The sequence below is a fragment of the Rousettus aegyptiacus genome, unplaced genomic scaffold (genome assembly GCF_014176215.1).
Source record: "Rousettus aegyptiacus isolate mRouAeg1 unplaced genomic scaffold, mRouAeg1.p scaffold_m13_p_5, whole genome shotgun sequence".
Classification (NCBI taxonomy): Eukaryota; Metazoa; Chordata; class Mammalia; order Chiroptera; family Pteropodidae; genus Rousettus; species Rousettus aegyptiacus.
In genome coordinates, this window is record NW_023416308.1 from 53,599,912 (window position 1) to 53,618,702 (window position 18,791).

The following is an 18,791-nucleotide window of genomic DNA, read 5'->3' on the forward strand; positions in this document are numbered from 1 at the left end:
AAGAGAGAGAATGGGAGAGAATAGGAGAGAATGAAAAAGAAAGAAAAAAAAAGATGGTGGAAAAGAAAGTAAATTAAGGAAACCACAGATGTTAAATGGATGTTCAAAATAAAAATGTGAAAGTTGAAGACAAAAAATAAATATATAAATAAAGCCAGAAGAGAACTCTTTGTGCTTTATATTGGAGACAGAGATTTGCAGGCTTGCAAGCAAAGGAGGGAGATTAGGAGGTTTGTGGCAAATTGAGAAAGGCTTAGACAATGTAAGATTGTTAGAACTTTTGCTAAGGGTTGTTAATTGGATCCGCTCTGACATTCTACAGAGATTTTTAATAAAGCTTTGAGGTGTTTTTCAAGTATTTTTATTTGCCACACCAATATTTATTGTACTGCAGTTTTAAGCAGAGACTAAAACATTAAGATATTTGGTTTTAAACCAGTTGTTGCCCTATTATTATTACATTTTTATCTCTTTACATTATTTTCTTATTATTTTATGGAAAAAAAAATTATTCCCTAGCAACATCTATGTCATAAACTACTTGAGAAAAGAAATTCTAATATCCACAGTGTCTGTCATGAAAATAAGCAAAAATAATTTCTTCCTAAGATATATTATAAATTGAACCAGCCATTGATTCACAACTTCAGGATATCAGGTGGTCTCATGTTTTAGGATATAATCTTGTTGCACCTGCTACTTATCTTTGTGTCCTGAAAATTTAACTGCAATTCTTCAAACCAGATATTTATTATCTTTATTAATAGAAATGATAATAATAACCCAATGCAGATATACTTTTGCCCCACATAATTGCATTTGGTTCATACCACAGCTCTGTGAAACAGTTTGAGGCATGATAGGTATTATTCCTATTTTACTTTAAGAAAAATGAGGCTCAGAAACAAAAGTCACTTATTACTGGTCACCTAGAAGAATTGGATTAACACTCAAGTGCTTGCAGTCAAGCTTATGTTATTTCTAATATATTATACTACTTATTATTTTAATAAATCATAATTACTTTAGCACTTCTAAATTAAAAATCTAAGGCAATACATTTTTATTAATACATATATCTAAAATTAATTTTAGATTGAAACAATAGTTATAGAATATAGTACATATTAAAATTGTGTCCATGTTTCATTACCATACAAAAATTATTGTATCTGTTGTTTAGTTACCCTATTTCAAATCTACCTCCTCTCCTAGGAAGAAATAAATATATGAACACATTTCTATCAACAGTGAGATTTAAAAGAATTCATAAAATAAAATGACAAGTTTATGAGCAATATCAGATTCTACCCCATGATATTCATAGAATTAGTGACAAAAAGGTTAAATTTCAGACCTAACTGTAGTTCAAGATAAATGTTTCCTTATGAAAAGCATATAGCAGCAAGAATCTAGGACAAGAAGATAACAGAAAGAAAATTTTCGGCCATAAAAGGTGGCTCAGAGTTCACCATCAATAAAGGATGAGCTTATTCTTCAGCAAGTTCATTCTCAGAGTGACACATGCTAGCTCTCACCTATCCCAAGTAAGAAGAAATACTTTATTCCTTTATCCATAGAGATCTATTGTCTTTTTCTTTCCCTATATTTCTTTAACACAACTATAAAAGAGTTGCCACACACGCAAAAAGTCTTCCTTCACTACACTATCATTTTTTTAACTAAAAGTTTAAGGAGGAAAAAAAAAAACTTTTTTTAACCCCCAGAAGAATCCATTAAAGTCAGATTTGGTCAAGTATCACCAGAGACCTCACTGTGTAACTGATTCCAGCAGGAATCTTTGTATGAAATAGATGAGGGGGTGAGTGTCAGAAATAATTCCTAAGTTTCCATGTTCATTTTTTATTAGTTAAGTGAGTTTTCCTCGGGGTTTATATATTTAAAGGAGAAGAAAGAAAAAGGAGGAGAATGAGGAGAAAATATTCCTTAGAAAATACTTTATCAGGAGAAGAGAAAAAGAGAGAGGGATTTTTGGCTTCCCAACTCTAATCGAATCTTACAGGTTCTCATAGGACTAGATTTTTCATTTATAATAGAAGCTACAAAAATACCCTTATGAAATTTTATCTTCTAATTGCTTATTTTGAGCTTGTTAGTGTAATTTGAATTCATTCAAAATGCACAGCTGGCTTTGTTTTCTTAATCTGGACTATCAGAATAATTGTTTCCCTTCTCTGCCTCAGGTTAATATTATAGATCTGTTTTGAGATCCCGGAGAGAATCCAGCAAAATGAAAATGTAATTATACTTTACTCAATTTCATGTTTTTCAACAAATGGATGTCCTTATAAGCCTTTAAGCCAGAACAGTGATAATAAAGAATTCACATAACAGCATAAAATCCCTGGTGGCAAACAATGAAGTGAGATTATTACACTGGAAATAGAGCAAAAGGAATAAATACCTTTTACCACTTTAAGTTCTGAGAAATCAGGAGCACTGTTGAGTGGCTCAATGGGAATTTAATTTGATTGGGATGCCTGGTGACCACTGTGAGACTCCGTCAGGCGCAGGATGATTCAGAGTAAAAGGCGAATGAAAACTTTGAAAATAGAAGAATTACTGTTCTCTTTAGTTCCTACTTTGTATTCAGCCTCTTTTGGGGTTCTGTCCAACCCACAAGCATTCATTTCTTTATCCGTCATAATTCTGAATTATTAGTTCATTCTATAAGTATTAGTGTAGGAAATACTAAGAGTCAGACATTATTCGAGAAGCGGAGGGTGCAAAGATGAGAAAAAGCCAGGGTTTTCTCTTCAGTCTGCTTAAAATGTAGTAAGGGAATCCTCCAGATGCAATATGATTTAATATACACTTTAATAGAGTTTAACACTAGGTGATATAGGTTCACTTAAAGGGTTACCTCTCAGCCATTGGGAGAGAAAGATGGCTTTCAAACAGGAACTCACACCTGAACCGAATTCTGAGGGATAAGTAGCAATTCAGTAAATCAGGCAAATGAAGGAAAGAGGGATGTACCAGGCATAGAGACAACAAAAGTAACTATGTGAGGAGAAGTATGCATTAACTAACCTTGTTGTGGCAATCATTTCACAATATATGCATATGTCAAATCATTGCATTGTACTTTAAATTTACACTGTTATTTATCAATTATATTTCAATAAAACTAGAAAAATAAAATAAAAAAAAAGTAAAGCCAGAAATCTGCAAGAGATGTGCAGTTCCTTATCAAATCATCTTTCCTTTCTTTTGCATTGTTTTTAAAGAAAACAAAAGTACTATTTCGGTGGCGGAGTCTATCAGAGTTGAAATCAGCCTGACTTTGACAATGGGTGTTCTGAGAAGAAAGAATGGCTTGCAACAGAGGAAGAAAAGTGAGGTAGCAAAGCCTGCTGAAATTAATACTAGTAAAGATACAAATAATAGCTTGCGTGCAGTGAATATACTTCATTTTTTAAATGCTGTAGTTATATTAAAATAAGCAGCTTCAGTAAACTCCAATATCATTGAAGTGTAGAAACCAAGTGTATGATGCGGCATGGAAAGAGACCGAGCATCAGACCATGCAGGGTCCTTATCTCAGAGACAATAATTAGCTGTTGAAGAGGAATGTGAAAAACCCTTTATTTTCAAATACTCTATACCCAGGACATTTGGGTAAGCAGTATGTCAATTTCTTTTTCTTCTTCATTGTTTTTCATTGGTGTCTTGTAGTTTTCTAAGTACAGGTATTTTACCTCTTGGTTAAATTAATTCCTAGTTATAGTATTATTTTAATATAATGATAAATGGAATTATTTGTTTTCTTAATTTTTCTTTACGATATTTTCTTAGAATATAGAGATGCAACAGATTTATGAATATTAATTTTGTATCTTTCAATATTACTAAATTTATTTATTAGTTCTAATAGTTTCATGGGGGAATCTTTAGGGTTTTCTATATATAATATCGTGTCACTTGCAAAGAGTGACAGTGTTACTCCTTCCTTTCCAATTTAGGTGCCCTTTATGTCTTTTTCTTATTTCATTGCTATGGCTAGGACTTACAGTCTATGTTGAATAAAAGTGATAGTGGTTGTCCTTGTCTTATTCCTAATCGTGGAGAAAAAGCTTTCAACTTTTCACCATTGAATATAGTGTTAGCTGTGGGTATGTCATATATGGCCTTTATTATGTTGAGGTATATTATCTCTCTACCTACTTTGTTGAGAGTGTTTATTGTAAATCAATACTGAATTTTGTCAAATGCTTTTTTTCTATTTATTGAGGTGATCATGATTTTTATTCTTCATTTTGTTTATGTGGTGTATCATGTTGATTGGTTTGTGGATATTGAACCCACCTTGCACCCCTGGAATAAATCCCATTTGATCACGATGTGTGATCTTTTTATATATTGCTGAATTTAGTTTTCTGTTGAGAATTTTTGCATCTATATTCACCATGAGCCTGTAATTTTCTATTTTTGTAGTGTCTTTGACAAGTCTATGGTATGAGTATTCTGGCCTTTTAGAATGAGTTTGGAATCTTTCTCTTCCTTTCAATATTTTGAGAAGGATAGGTTATTAATTTGTTGAGTGTTTGGTAGAATTAACCGGTGAAGCCGTCTGGTCCAGGATTTTTGTTGTTGTTGTTAGGAATTTTCTTATAATTGATTTAATTTTGTTAATAGTCATTAGTCTGTTCAAGTTTTCTGTTTCTACCTGATTTGGCCTTGAAATATTGTATATTTCTAGAAATTTATCCATTTCTTCTAGGTTATCCAATTTGTTGATGTATAATTGTTCATAGAATTTTCTTATAATTCTTTGTACTTCTGTGTTGTTGATTGTCATTCCCTTTTTCATTTCTGATTTTTGTTTTATTAAATTTGGGCTCCTCTTTTTTTCTTGATGAATCTGGCTTAAGTTATCAATTGTGTTTCTCTTTCATTGTTAATTTTTTTGATCTTTTTTGTTTTTAGTCTATTATATATATTTCCATTCTGATTTTTATTATTTTTTTCCTTCTACTCACTTTGGGCTTTGTTTATTCTTCTTTTTCTAGTTCCTTTAGATGCAATGTTAGATAGTCTGAGATGTTTTTTAAATTTCTGTAAGTAGGCCTATATTGCTATGAATTTACCTCATAGAATGGTTTTTGCTGTATTGTATAGATTTTGGCTCATTATATTTCCATTTTCTCTTGTCCCAAGATATCTTTTGATTTCCTTCTTGACTTTTTGATAACCTGCTGATCGTTTAGTAGCATGTTTAGCTTCTATGGGTTTGCACTTTATTTATTTATTCATTCATTCATTCATTCATTCATTTTTTAAACTGATTTGTAGTTTTATACCTGTAGCATCATAGAAGATGTTTGATATTATTTCAGTCTTCTTAATTTATAGAGACTTTTTGTCTGGCCTAACATGCGGTCTGTCCTTGAAAATGTACCATGTGCACTTGAATGTGTATTCTGCTGGTTTGGGGTGAAATGTTCTAGAAATGTCTCTTAAGTATATTTTACCTAATGTGTCATTTAAGGCCACTGTTTCCTTGTTGATTTTCTGTCGGGATGATCTATCCATTGATCTAAATGGGGTGTTATACTTCCCTACTATTATAGTAATACTGTCAATCTCTCCCTTTAGGACTGTCAATATTTGATTTATGTGTTTAGGTGCTCCTGCGTTGGGTGCATAGATGTTTACGAGAGTTTATATCCTCTTCCTGGATTGATTCTTTTTTTTTTTTAATTATCGAATGATCTTTGTCTCTTGTTATAGTCTTTGTTTTAAAATTTACTTTGTCTGATATAAGTATTGCTCCCCTTCATTTTTTTTATTTCTATTTGAATAAAATATCTTTTCTAACCCTTCACTTTTAGCCTGTGTGTCATTTGATCTGAGGTGAGTCTCTTGTAGGTTGCATATGTGTGGGTCTTTTTCTATTTTATCCATTCATTCACCCTATGTCTTGTTATGGGCACATTTGGTCCACGTACACTTAATTATTGATAAGTATGTAATGATGACCATTTTATTAATTATTTTCTGTTTGTTTTTGTAGTTCTCTGTTTCTTCTCTTGCTCTTTCCTCTGTACACTGTTAACTTTCTATAGTGGTATTTTTTGGGTATTCCTTTTCTTTATTTTTGTGTATGTGTTATAAGTTTTTGGTTTGTAGTTACCATAAGATTCATATATAACAAGATATATTTATGGCATTCTATTTTAAATTAATATTCTCTTAAGTTCCAACAAATTCTAAAAGCACTACATTTTTTTACTCATCTCCATCTCTTTGTCTTTGACATCATATTTTACATTTTCTGTGCATGTGTGTATGTGTATCCTCAAATTATTGTTTATTTATAGATGATATTACTACTTTTGTCTTTTAACCTTCATATTAGCTTAATAATTGGTTAATCTGCTACAATATTTGACTTTATTAGTGAGATTTTTTCTTTTACTCTAACATTTTCTGTGGTCCTGGTTTAGTGGTAATGAATTTATTTAGCTTTTGCTTATCTGGAGAACCCCATATCTCTCCATCAGGTCTAAATGATAACCTCGCTGAGTAGAGTATTCTTGATTGTAGGTTTTCCTTTTCATATCTTTGAATATATCATGCCAGCCCTTTCTGGCCTGCAAAGTTTCTGTTGAAAAACTTCTATTTTCTTCACAAGATTTGGGAAGTTTTCCACTATTATTTTTTCAAGTAGATTTTCTTTCCTTTTCTTTCTTCTCCATCTGGGATCCCTATGAGGCAAATATTAAGTATTGGTACACTTGATGTTGTCCCTGAAGTTCCTTAAGCTATCCTTATTTTTATTTATTTTTTTTCTTTTTGCTATTCCAGTTAGGTGATTTCTGCTACCTTATCTTTCTGATCGCTGATTCACTCTTCTGCATCATCTAATATGCTGTTGATTCTCTCCAGTGAATTTTTCATTGTAATTATTGTATTCTTCAGTTCTGATTGGTTTCTTTTTATATTTTTTCTTTGTGGAAGTTTTTACTAAGCTCATCTATTTTTCTTGAGAGTTCTTTGAGCATCCATATAACCACTGTTTTAAACTCTATCTGGTAAATTGCTTTTCTCTTTTATTTAGTTCATCTTCTGGAGTTTTGACCTGTTCTTTCATATGGAACATAATTTTTGGTCTCATCATTTTGGCTTTTTCTCTATATCTGTTTCTATGTATTATGTAGATCTGCTTTATCTCTCAGTTTTGAAAGAGTGACCTTATGTAAAAGGTGTCCCCATGGAGCATTCTCCACTGGTCACCAGAGCCAAGTGCTCCAGGAGTGTCCTCTATGTGAGTATCATGTGTCCTTTTGTTTTAAATGAGCTGAGATTGCTGCAGACATGTCAGGGTTGACCCTATGATTGGTTTTGAGGCCCATCTGAGACTGCTACAGACAAGATATTGTGTAGGGGTTGGCCCCACTGATTCAAGTCACATTGGTGAGTTGTGGTCTCAACTGAGCCCAGCCACTTGGTATGTTGGGTCTAGAGCCTTTGGGAGGGAGTCCACTGGATTCCCTGCTTGTGCGGGGCTTCGGGGCTTCTTGGATGGAGCTACAATGTGGGCTGAGGTAAGGCATTCCTTGTGGTTGGTTTGAGAGCGTTTGGATAAGACTGCATCATGGATAAGACCACTTGTATTAGGCTTGAGAGCATTCAAGAGAGATTGATGAATAACAAGGCCAGCCATTATGGATTCTGGTTTTTTTTGAATTTTGTTTGTTTGTTTGTTTGTTTGTCTTGTAAAACATGAAAAGTGCTGACTAGGGTAACATAAAAAAATTATATGTCATTATTAAGAGTCTATTTGAAGTTAATAATGATGAATTTACAGCAGGAGTAATACAGATAAACTGGCTTAATGCTTATAAAAGATAATCAATTGCACATACAGATCATGGTTGAAGCCCTAAGGGGAAATGAGATTAATTGGTGAACGTGTGTATCTCAGCTAGAAAAATTCCAGGAAAGGGAAATGTATCTTCTTTTATAGGAGCATCTTTTATCTAAGTACTCATGATTCCATAAGAAGAGCCTGCCCCAGCCATTGTCTTCAGTCAGATTGCGGAGGCAAGGGAGAAATAAAGTTCCCTATATTAGAAAATGTGTAAACTTTGTTATTACTGAAAATGAAAGCATGAGATGGAAAATCATACTTTTTATATTAAAGCTTAAAAAATACACACCCTGTAAAATATAAATTCCAGTAAGAAACATTTTCTTAACATGCCTTGAAAGCTGAGCTATGCTTTTGCCTTTTTCTTATTTGAAACACTCTTACCCAGAATTGAAAAGACACTGTCCCTGAGATGAACTAAGTTCAAGGACACGGAAAAACTAAAACCATAAAGCATTATACAATTTTAAAGTATATCACTTTTAGTTTAAATTTATTTTCTATTTATCTTATTATAACACAAATAGATTAAAAATTCTTAATCTGTCTTTAATCTTTGATAATGATGAAGGAGCCCTGAAAAGTATAGTGCACTTTGATTGGGATAACCTTTGTTATTCATTTATTAATGTGATTAATTCTGTGTCATCTAAGATTGCTAGAATATATGATAATGGAAAATTTACTCGTATAGTATGTTTAGAAATAATACAGTTAACCCAAACTCATTAATAGAACAGATCACATCATATTTAACAAACTCATCAGTGTCTATACTGTATTTCACTAAAATAACAAGAAAAGATTTCTCATAACTATGACCCAGTGTGACAGAGGCTTGCCTTTTGCCTTAAGAGAGGTATAATCTTGAGTCTTCTTTTTAACTAGTAGAAAATATATGTAATTAAGGATTTTTATACTTCACATCTTTATCTGGTAGAAAATGCAAATTCTATACACAAATTAGAATATTTCGAAAGCAATTTCAAAATACAAATATCAACTATAATATTTGAAATACAAATATTTACTACTAGGCTGAAATAATGTCTCCCCACCAAAAAAAACAAGTTCACATCCTAATCACTAGAACCTGTGAATATGCTACCTTATGTGGAAAAAGGAACTTAACAGCTGTGATTAAGAATCTTGAGATAGGGAAATTAACCAGGATTTTCCAAGTGGGCCTAATGATGTAATCACATGGTTTCTTATAAGATGGAAGCAAGAGTGTCCAAAGCAGAGAAGATGAAATGACAAGGGAAGCATTGGGAAAGAGAGAAAATTGAAGATGCTGTGTTACTGGCATTGAAGATGAAGAATGGGGCCAGGAGCCAAGGCATGTAGGTGTTCTTTAGAAAGGGAAAAAGACAAAGCAACAGATTCTCCCCTAAAGCCCCGAAGAGGAACCAGGCTTGATAATACCATGTCTTTAGATCAATGAGACTGATTTCGACTTCTGACCTTCAGAAGTATAAGAAGATAATACTGTATTGTTTTAAGCCACTAAGTTTGTAGTAATTTGTTACAACAATAGAAAACTTATATAACCACCATTTCATATTTTTCTCCCAATCGCATACTCAGATATATGAAACTTGTAGTTATGATCTACTTTCAGAAAAATATCCTCCTTTCTCAGGAGAGGTATAAATGAACTAGTTAACAATGGTGAAATCAGTTTACCTGCCAAAGCCTCATGGTGCCTTGGTATATATAAAGAAATAGAATATGGAAGCCATATTTTCAGATGCACATAATTTTATAGAAAATAGCCTCTTAAAAGCCCCTGGCCATTTCACCTTAGAAAGTCATCTGAGTACAAACATATTTTTAGCCTCTAGTTTTCATTTTCCATACCTTAGGATTTTCCTAAATTAAGTTCCCTTAAAACAAGGCATATGCCTTGACTTCATTGAATCCCGTAGACACAATATCTGCTTCCTGATACCTGCCAGGCTTTCTGCCGCTGAACTGGGCCATAAATTCCTCAATGCCTCAATGAATATAGATCTGTAGAGCAGTGGAATTGATTATAGGATTTAAAAACCTGGTTTTAAGATCCAGCTTTGCTACTGCACTTGGGCAGGTCTCTTAATCTCTATGAGCTTTAGTTTCCATCATCTCCAGAACAAGACTGATAATGCCTAGTTCAGAAAGATATGAAAATTAAATGAGATGATACGTAACTGAACATGTAATCATTGTACTTAATAACATCATAAATAATGCTATGTAAATGATGTTATACATTTATCTAGCTTTACATTTCATGTAATTACATTACATGTTATTCCATCATCATAGCACCTCTGAGATGTCAGTAAATGAATTTAACTGCTTTCCACACTTAGCAGTGAAGAAACTGAAGTTCAAGAGACTGTTTTGTCCAAATGCTAACAAATGGCAAAGCAGGGACTTGAATCAAGGTCTTCTGACTCCAAATCCTATGATCCCTTCTCCTATGGGCTGGGATAGAAATTTCTCCAAATAAAAAGAAAGCAGAAAATCTCACTAAAGTATAATAGTATTCTGTGATGATACAACAGCATTTTTAAATTGAGACTAAGAAATTAGATCTGCATGCAGCACTCTACTGAACATGGATGTGTGTATATAGAATTGAATTGGAGGGCGGGACACATATTACACAAGACTTGTGATTGAAATGTGTGATTGAAATGCCTAGCATTAAGCCTATCACAATAGAGTCTCTATGAAAAAAAAAAAATTCTTCCTGAATGAAAAAAAAAAAGATATGTCAGAAATCGCATCTGTCACATTGAAGCCTCTGCCCTGGAAAACAGTTCACTGTCCTATATTCACAATAATATTTTTGCTTCTGCAATATTTTAGTATTTCTAGGTTTTAGTTTGAAATGGATTTTTAATTTAGTTTAACAAGATACTGAACACCTAATTAATGCTTAAAGTACTTCAATTTGGATCAGAATGAAGATTAACTACTAATAATATTTAAGTATTATTTACGGCAATACTTCAAAAATGAGCTTTCTAAGGGGTTTACATAAATATTTGAAAGAGCTTCATTATCTTTACAAATATGAATGGAGGCTGAAGAAGTAATTCTACTTTCTCAGTAGGCATTCATATCTAATAATGTAGGTGGTAAGTAGAATCCATTTGGAAAAAAACAGATTTTCATGCTCTTTTGTAATGCAAGTTCTCTTTTTTTGCTAATTCATCAGCGATTAGCCACTTAAACAGAAAACAAATTGTACCATTGGGTCCTTTTCTTTGTTGTTCTTGCCCGTTTCTTTTTATAGATGTACAGAAGGTATTTGATTGAGATGTGCATTTTCAAAATGCTTGTTAAATGAAAACCGTCTGCTTTGGAACCTCTTTAACTCCTAACAATGCCATCATGATTATTACTACTAGCAATCATAACTATTTTTAATTGTTTATTAATCTAAAGTCTTTATAACAAGTTCTGGAAATAAAAATGAGGGTACTAGATTTTATTTATGTCTTCGCAACTAGTATACACAACCCATGAAAGTAAGGACCAGAGCTTTTTTATTTCTCTCTATATATTCAGAGCCTTCTGTCAGGTACACTAAATTTTTTATAAGGAACATATCCACAAAATTTAAATGATAATAGTAATGACCCTCTGGCTGATATTCCACTGGTGCCCATCAATATGGTTTAAACAATGTTTATGGCCACATCCATTCAGCTTGGTCAGTGCCATGATTTTAAGTTGTTAAGGTATTTTTAATATCACTTATGTCTACATAAAAGTACTGTAAAGATTCAGGGATGTAATATATGTAAAATACAAAAGATTAAATATATGTTAATAATAATGATGGTGCTAATGATGAGGATGATAATTAAGCTGAGAAAACTGAACATAAAAGGCACAATTACTGATCAAGTAGGATGTAATAGCCAGGTAAATAAAACAGTAAGTTCTGAGAAGTTCAAAAAAAATAGAAATTGGTGGACCTATTCTGAACCAAGAAAGATTTATAAAATATATAGCATTTGAAGAAGCCTCTGAAGAACTAGTATGGCATAGTCAATAAAGAGAAAAATAATTGACTTTTACAGATCCAATTACGTAGCCATTTAATTTTATATTAAATGATGGAACAGTGAAGTAAAATGTCTTGACTTTCTTAAAAACAGTAAACATTGGGAGTATTCAGAAATATAGTAATATAAATTATTTCAAAGGTAAAAAAATTACTGTCTTAATTAGTTTATTCTACCTCGAAGGTTTTTATATGTTTTTTGCTATATTGATATCCTATGGAAATGGAAAAAGCGAAAATTAAAAGTGGGTATAAATCTTGCCAATATTTATCAAATATTCTTAATAAACATAAAGAAATTAAAAAACTAACCTTTAATATTTTAAGGATTCAAAATTCAAATCTGATTTGAAGAAAACAGATAACTATTATTGCTGTAAATAGAGACTATATAACAAAAAGGACAAATATTAACATAATGTTGACTGCATAAAATAACACCATATTGCTGTAATTATATCATGTATAGATGTGATATGTATGACAATAACATAATGAAACATGGAGATAAAATGGAACTAGTTTACAACTAAGTTTATAACTATATTTTACCCAAAGCAGGTTAGTATTTATTTTTTTTTCTTAGATAAGGCAACCTTTGCTTGATCTCATATATTGCAAGGACCTTGTCAGCTTACAATTTTTTAATTTTTTATGCCTTCAGCACCTGGTCTTCCTAGTTGGTCTCCCATCCAAGTACTAATCAGGTCTGACCCTGCTTAGCTTCCGAGATCAGACAGATCGGGCTTGTTCAGGGTAGCATGGCCATAGACCAGTTCAGTATAAACTTAAAGTAGATTGTGCTAAATTAAAATGCATACTGTAATCCCTACAGAAATAATTTAAATATTTAAATATACAATAAAAATTTAATTACATAAGACATTAAAAATATATCTATTTAACATAAACAAGGCACTAAAGAAGATCAAAGGAAAAATACATAAGATGCATGAAAAATAAATAGCAAAATGGTAAATATAAATCTAACCACAGCAAAAATTATAGTGTGTATAAATGCACTAAATCAAATCAAAAGAAAGAGATTGTCAGACTAGATATTTTTTTATAAACCAAAAATATGTTTTCTGCACAAGACATAATTTATAAACCCAAAATATGTTATCTGGACTATACACAAAAATAGGTTGAAAGTTAAGAGGGATGGATAATATATACTATGAAAATGATAACCTTAACTGAAGAGAAATGACTATATTTTTAACATAAAAAGATAGACTTCAAGATAAGAAATATGAGTTTAGTCAAAAATATTGCTTAATGATAAGTCAATTCATCAGTAACATAGCAATTATAAACATATAAACTTAACAACAGAGCCCCAAAATACAAGAAGTAAAAGTTGACAAAATTGAAAAAGAAAAATATACAAAAATAATAATTGAAGATATCAATATCTTACTCTCAATAATTGATAGAAAACCTAAGCATAAAATCATCAAGGATTTAGAAGATTGAACAACATTCTCAAATAAGTGTCACTAAATTTAATAGGAATAAAGTCAAAAAAGTATGTTTTTAACATAGTAGAATTATATTAGAAATTAATAACAGAAAGGTATTTGATAAATCCCCAACAATCTACAAGTTAAATAACACACTTCTATATAATCCATTAACCAAACAAAAATTAAATCAAAATGAACTTAGAAAATATTTAGAACTGAATTAAACAAAACCTGAAGTATCATGTCTTGTGTTTTGCAGCTAATACGGTCCTTTTAGGGAAATTTATAGATTTAAATGTCTATGTTATGTTAAAAAATGAGGAATATCTCAAATCCATAACTTGTGCTTCTTATGAAATTAAAAAAGAGGATCTAGCCATTCCCAAAACATGAAGAAAGAATTAATAAAACTCTGAACTGAAATCAATGAAAAAGAAAAACAATAGAAAAAAAATTTAGGAAACTAAGAGAGGGTTCTTTAGAAAATTAACAAAATTGACAAACATTAGCCAAGCAGACCAAGATAAGAAGAAACATTAAAATCAGGAATGAAATAAGATACTTCACTACTAAACCTACCAAAATTAAAAGAGATTATAAAGAAATATTTTGAGCAAATTTATCCCCCCGAAATTAGGTAATTTAGACAAATTCTCAAAATATCTGAATGATCAAAACTGACTTGAAAAGAAATAGGACATAAGAATAGTCCTAAAGCAAGTAAAGAAATTGAAATAATTTTCTAAAAATCTTCTCATAAAGAAACGCAAGGGACCCTATGGCTTCAGTGATCATTTCTATCAAATATTAAAAATTAAAATTAAAACAATACTAAATCTCTATAAACTCTACAAAAATGGTGAAGGGAACAGTTTCCAATTCAATCTTTGAGGCTAGCATTACCCAGATACTGAAGCAAACAAAAATGGTTTTTCCAAGGAATGAAAGATTGGTGTGACATTTAAAAAAATCGAAATTATACAACATTAATAGAAAAAATACAAAATCCAAATAATAATTATAAAAGTCACAAAGTATTTGACAAAATCCAGGACTCATTAATGAAAAAAAAAAATCCAGAACTAGGAATAGGGGCATATTTCCTTAATCTGGTTATTTTTATAAAACTAGTTTTATTAACAAAATTATACAGAACTAAAATTCAATATACATAATACCCTCAAACAAGCAAAGGAGTTAAGAAATTATTTGAAGAAAAAGTAAGAAATTGCATCTCCCAAATATTTAATTGTTTGTTCGTTTGTTTGTTTATATTTGTGACTCACAGACATACTTCCTTTTATTGCACTCTGCTTTTTTGAGCTACACAGATTTTGTGTTTTTTTACAAATTGAAGGCAAGACTATCAGCAAAAAGATTATGACTTACTTTATTGAGATACTCCATTTATTGCAAAGGTCTGGAACTGAACCCACAATATCTTTAAGGTATGCCTGTATAAATCTAAGTCTAAATATATATATACATATATATATGTGAAGCTAAACAATTATAAACCATGCTGATAGTTATTATGAACCGTAACTTCTCCAATATTGAAAATACTAGAAAAAGAAACAAGAAAATTCATTTTAACTGAGTTATCCATCTATAACACAGAATTAAAGTTTAAAATATTTTTTATATTGGTTACTACAATTGCATCTTTAAAATGAATATCTATCATACAGAAATAACGTTGTTTTTCATGTTTTAGATGACATTTGTAACTAGAAAAATTAATGATGAACATAAATGACTAAAACTAAAAGTAAAAATGTATCATTGAAATTTACTAAACATAGGAAAGATATTTGAAAACATAAAAAACTTTTTAAAATATCTGATTTCTGTTCTATATTACCACCTGCTCACAGCAATAATTTATAAATCATGTTTTTGCATATAAAGCTTATGGAATATATTTAATTATGGCAATATTATTTGCCAAAGAAAACTATAACATTTCAAAATTAAAACTTATTTAGACTTTTTAATGTCAAAATATAACAAAAAGATTAAATCAGGTAATTATTTTTAAAGGAAATATAATTATCAGATAATTAAAAATGTCATAAAGATTGCTGTTTTCATGAATGTAAAATATGTAATTATTTTATAGAAATTAATCCAAATGACTTAAAGTATTCATTTACTGTGATTAAAATTTGAATTTTCTATTATTTAATATCAGAAATTAGATATAAAACCATTCTGTACCGTTATTACTATTATAAAAAAGATCGTATAATTTAAAGTTTTTGTTGTCATGAAAAAGGCACTTTTTAAAAATCTTTTTTGCACAAAGGCACCATATGGACTATCTGCATTAATGTTCCCAGAAATATGCTGTTTTTAATTAATATTTTGTTCAAAATTTTAATAACCACATCCATAGATGAAGGGAGCTGGTAGAGGTAAGCAAGTATGTTCAGTCCAGAAAGCCTTTGACCAGGGGAACCAAATCCAACAAGATTTAACCTGAGATTCACATAAAGTCCTACTTTTCTTGAGTTCAAAAATCCAACTATCAAGTAAGTATAAGATGAATGTGACATGACATAACACAGCAGTACATGTTAAAAGGAGGTTTTAGTTGAGCGTAAGCTTAACAGCAGTTATAAATGGGAGCTCCTTAAATAGGTCATATCCCAAAGTTAAAAGAGAGTTTAGATGCCTCTTTATAGCTACCAAGAGAACCAGGGCCAAAGGCCTGAAGTAAAAAGAAAGCAAATTTGAGCTCATATTAAATGATTAGAATTCCCTGAAGCAACAGATGATATAAAATATTACTGAGTTGTTTCTAAAGCCTCATGCAACATCTGTCATTCAATATTTCCATGTCTATAAATGTTATAACTCAAGTCCTAATCAGCCAGGTCATAATCGATAAATTAATACTATTTTCATCTTACACTTATGTAGGCTCATTCCCTAATTAAGGAGTTCTGTTTATATATGTAATTATTGTAGAAGATTCCTTTTTCAAAATTTTTCACTTTTTCTCAAGTTATGTCTCCATCAGTACACTAAGGAGGAGGAATTGGGAGATCGACCATTATTCATAGATTCTGTGTTTGTGAATTTATGTATTACTAAAATTTATTTGTAATCCCAAAGTCAATACTTGGGACACTTCCATGGTCATCTATGGACATGTGCAGAGTGGTAAAAATTACAAGTCACCGGATACGCACATTCCAGCTAAAGTCAAACGGAGCAGTGCTCTGCTTTCTTGTTTTAGCTTTCATACTGTGATCAAATATCCTTTCTCTTTTTCTATTTTTGTTTTCTGTTATTGGTTTTACTGTTTAAAATGGCTCCCAAGAATAGTCCTAAAGTGTTGTTCATTGCTTGTAAATGCAAGAATGTTGTGACGTACCTTAGAGGGAAAATCTTTGTGTTAGATAGCTTCATTCAATTGTGAATTATAGGATGGTTGACCTTGACTTCAATGTTGAGTCAAAATATATACTAAATAAGGTGTTCAAAATCAGTAACATAAAAAACAAACAAACAAACAAACAAACAAAAAAACCTAAGTCATGTACTGATCAGTTGATAAAATGTTGTGAACAGAGGCTCACAGGATCCTAACCCTGTATATCCCTTAGGGTCAATAGTGAAATATCAGTATTCATTAATTCAGTATTCATGGCAATTTTATAGAATATAACTATTGTAAATAAGAGTCAAATGTTTGTGTGTTGTGTGTGTGTGTGCATCTAAAGAAAAAGAGAAGTCGACTCTTTCAAAGCAAGTTGGGAGTGGGAGGAGGGGACAGTGATAAGCACTGAGAGAAATAACATATGTATATACTGAACCTGGAATTAGTAAAACCTATGTTAGAATCTTGGCTTTATAAGCCAGATAAAGAGTCTTTCTTTAAGAGAATTAATTACTAATTGGATGTTTCTTATTATTTCAACTCCTCTAAACATCAGTTATATCATCAAGCATGTAGTAAAAGCTCAAATTAATATTAGTTTTTATATAATGCCAACAAAAACATATACTACAAAGTGAAATAATTAAGATAAAATTATTTAAGATGTATAAATATTTCTTTGAATATAAAGTATTATCAGAATGATTTAGCATATAATTGCTGAGAGTCACACTTTTAAACCTGCATTTAGGACCATTGAGAAGATTAATTAATGACATTTGCCAGAAGCATTTTTATAGAGAGTAGTATGCTGGTTTAAAATCTGGGTAATTGCTTACAGAGTTACGTTGTAGGTATATGGTTTATATTTCTTATCCACGTGTGGGGGGAATCACAAGTCATTTAGCTCAGGAAGTTTTACAAATTAATTTTAATCCAAAAGTTTTGCAACTGTTGAATATGGGTGGCTTTAAACTTAAAGTATTCTGACAACATGGGATTAGAAAGAAGCCAGAACCAACCTGAGCAACTGGAATAATTGTCATACAGCAAATTCAGTGATAATACAGACAAGTAGGATTTACAAATAAGCAAGCACAAGAATAAAGAAAGTAGCTATCTAAGGGGTCGCAGCTTGTGTCAATTTGATGGTTGTTTCATTACAGTGTGAGAATCTGTGTTTATAAGATGAGATGCCCAAGTAACTGGCTGACATAAGGGACTATTATGCTGAAGAGTAGGAATTGCAAGAGTAAAATACATATCAAGGCCCCGGGCTCTGTCCTGAACTCCCGAAAATAGTTGTTCTAGCAGGGGACATCAGGGAAGAGGAAAAGGTAGGAATTTTACTGTGAAGCTAATAAAGCTTTAGCTTCAGGACCCCTCACTTGCATGGCTTTCTCACAGGCTCTGAGAGAGCCCTAGCAGTTTTATAAAACTTACTAAAGTAAAACGTTTTTGAAATTGGACCACTATCTCTGCAATGCCTCTTCCTTCATCACACCTTTCTTTATATCTAGTGGCTTTACAGTGGCTGCGGGTAATTTTGAAACTCTGCTAAAAGAAAGTTAAAGTTAGGGACATATTTAAGATTAGTGAAACGATATGTGGTTTTCAATCACTTCCATGAAATTCTCGTTGGTAGCCAGATGTAGGCATGGCTTCTTGGAATACTTTTGCCACCTGCAGGCCAATTCACTTGGAGATATGATAAAAAGGTAAAAGTCCAGAGACCATACCTGAATATAGGTTTTCAAAACTTAACAATAATCCTAAAAATTTACATCATGTTACTAATAATGAGGTATGAAGAAAAAAGAAATGTTCCCAAACTATCAGTAATAAAAAACACGTTTCAGTCAATTCTGCTAGAGGAAAACTGAATTATCTATTATCTAAAGAAAATGATATTACAATATCATGAATAGTTATTCAAAGAATATAAAACCAAACAATAAACAAAATTATTGTAAG

General features: G+C 31.3%; 1 pseudogene; it reads right to left on the reverse strand.

Annotated features, from left to right (window-relative positions):
* Positions 1-12,615: 12,615 nt before the first annotated feature.
* LOC118603579 lies at positions 12,616-12,733 on the reverse strand (annotated as a pseudogene).
* Positions 12,734-18,791: the final 6,058 nt, after the last annotated feature.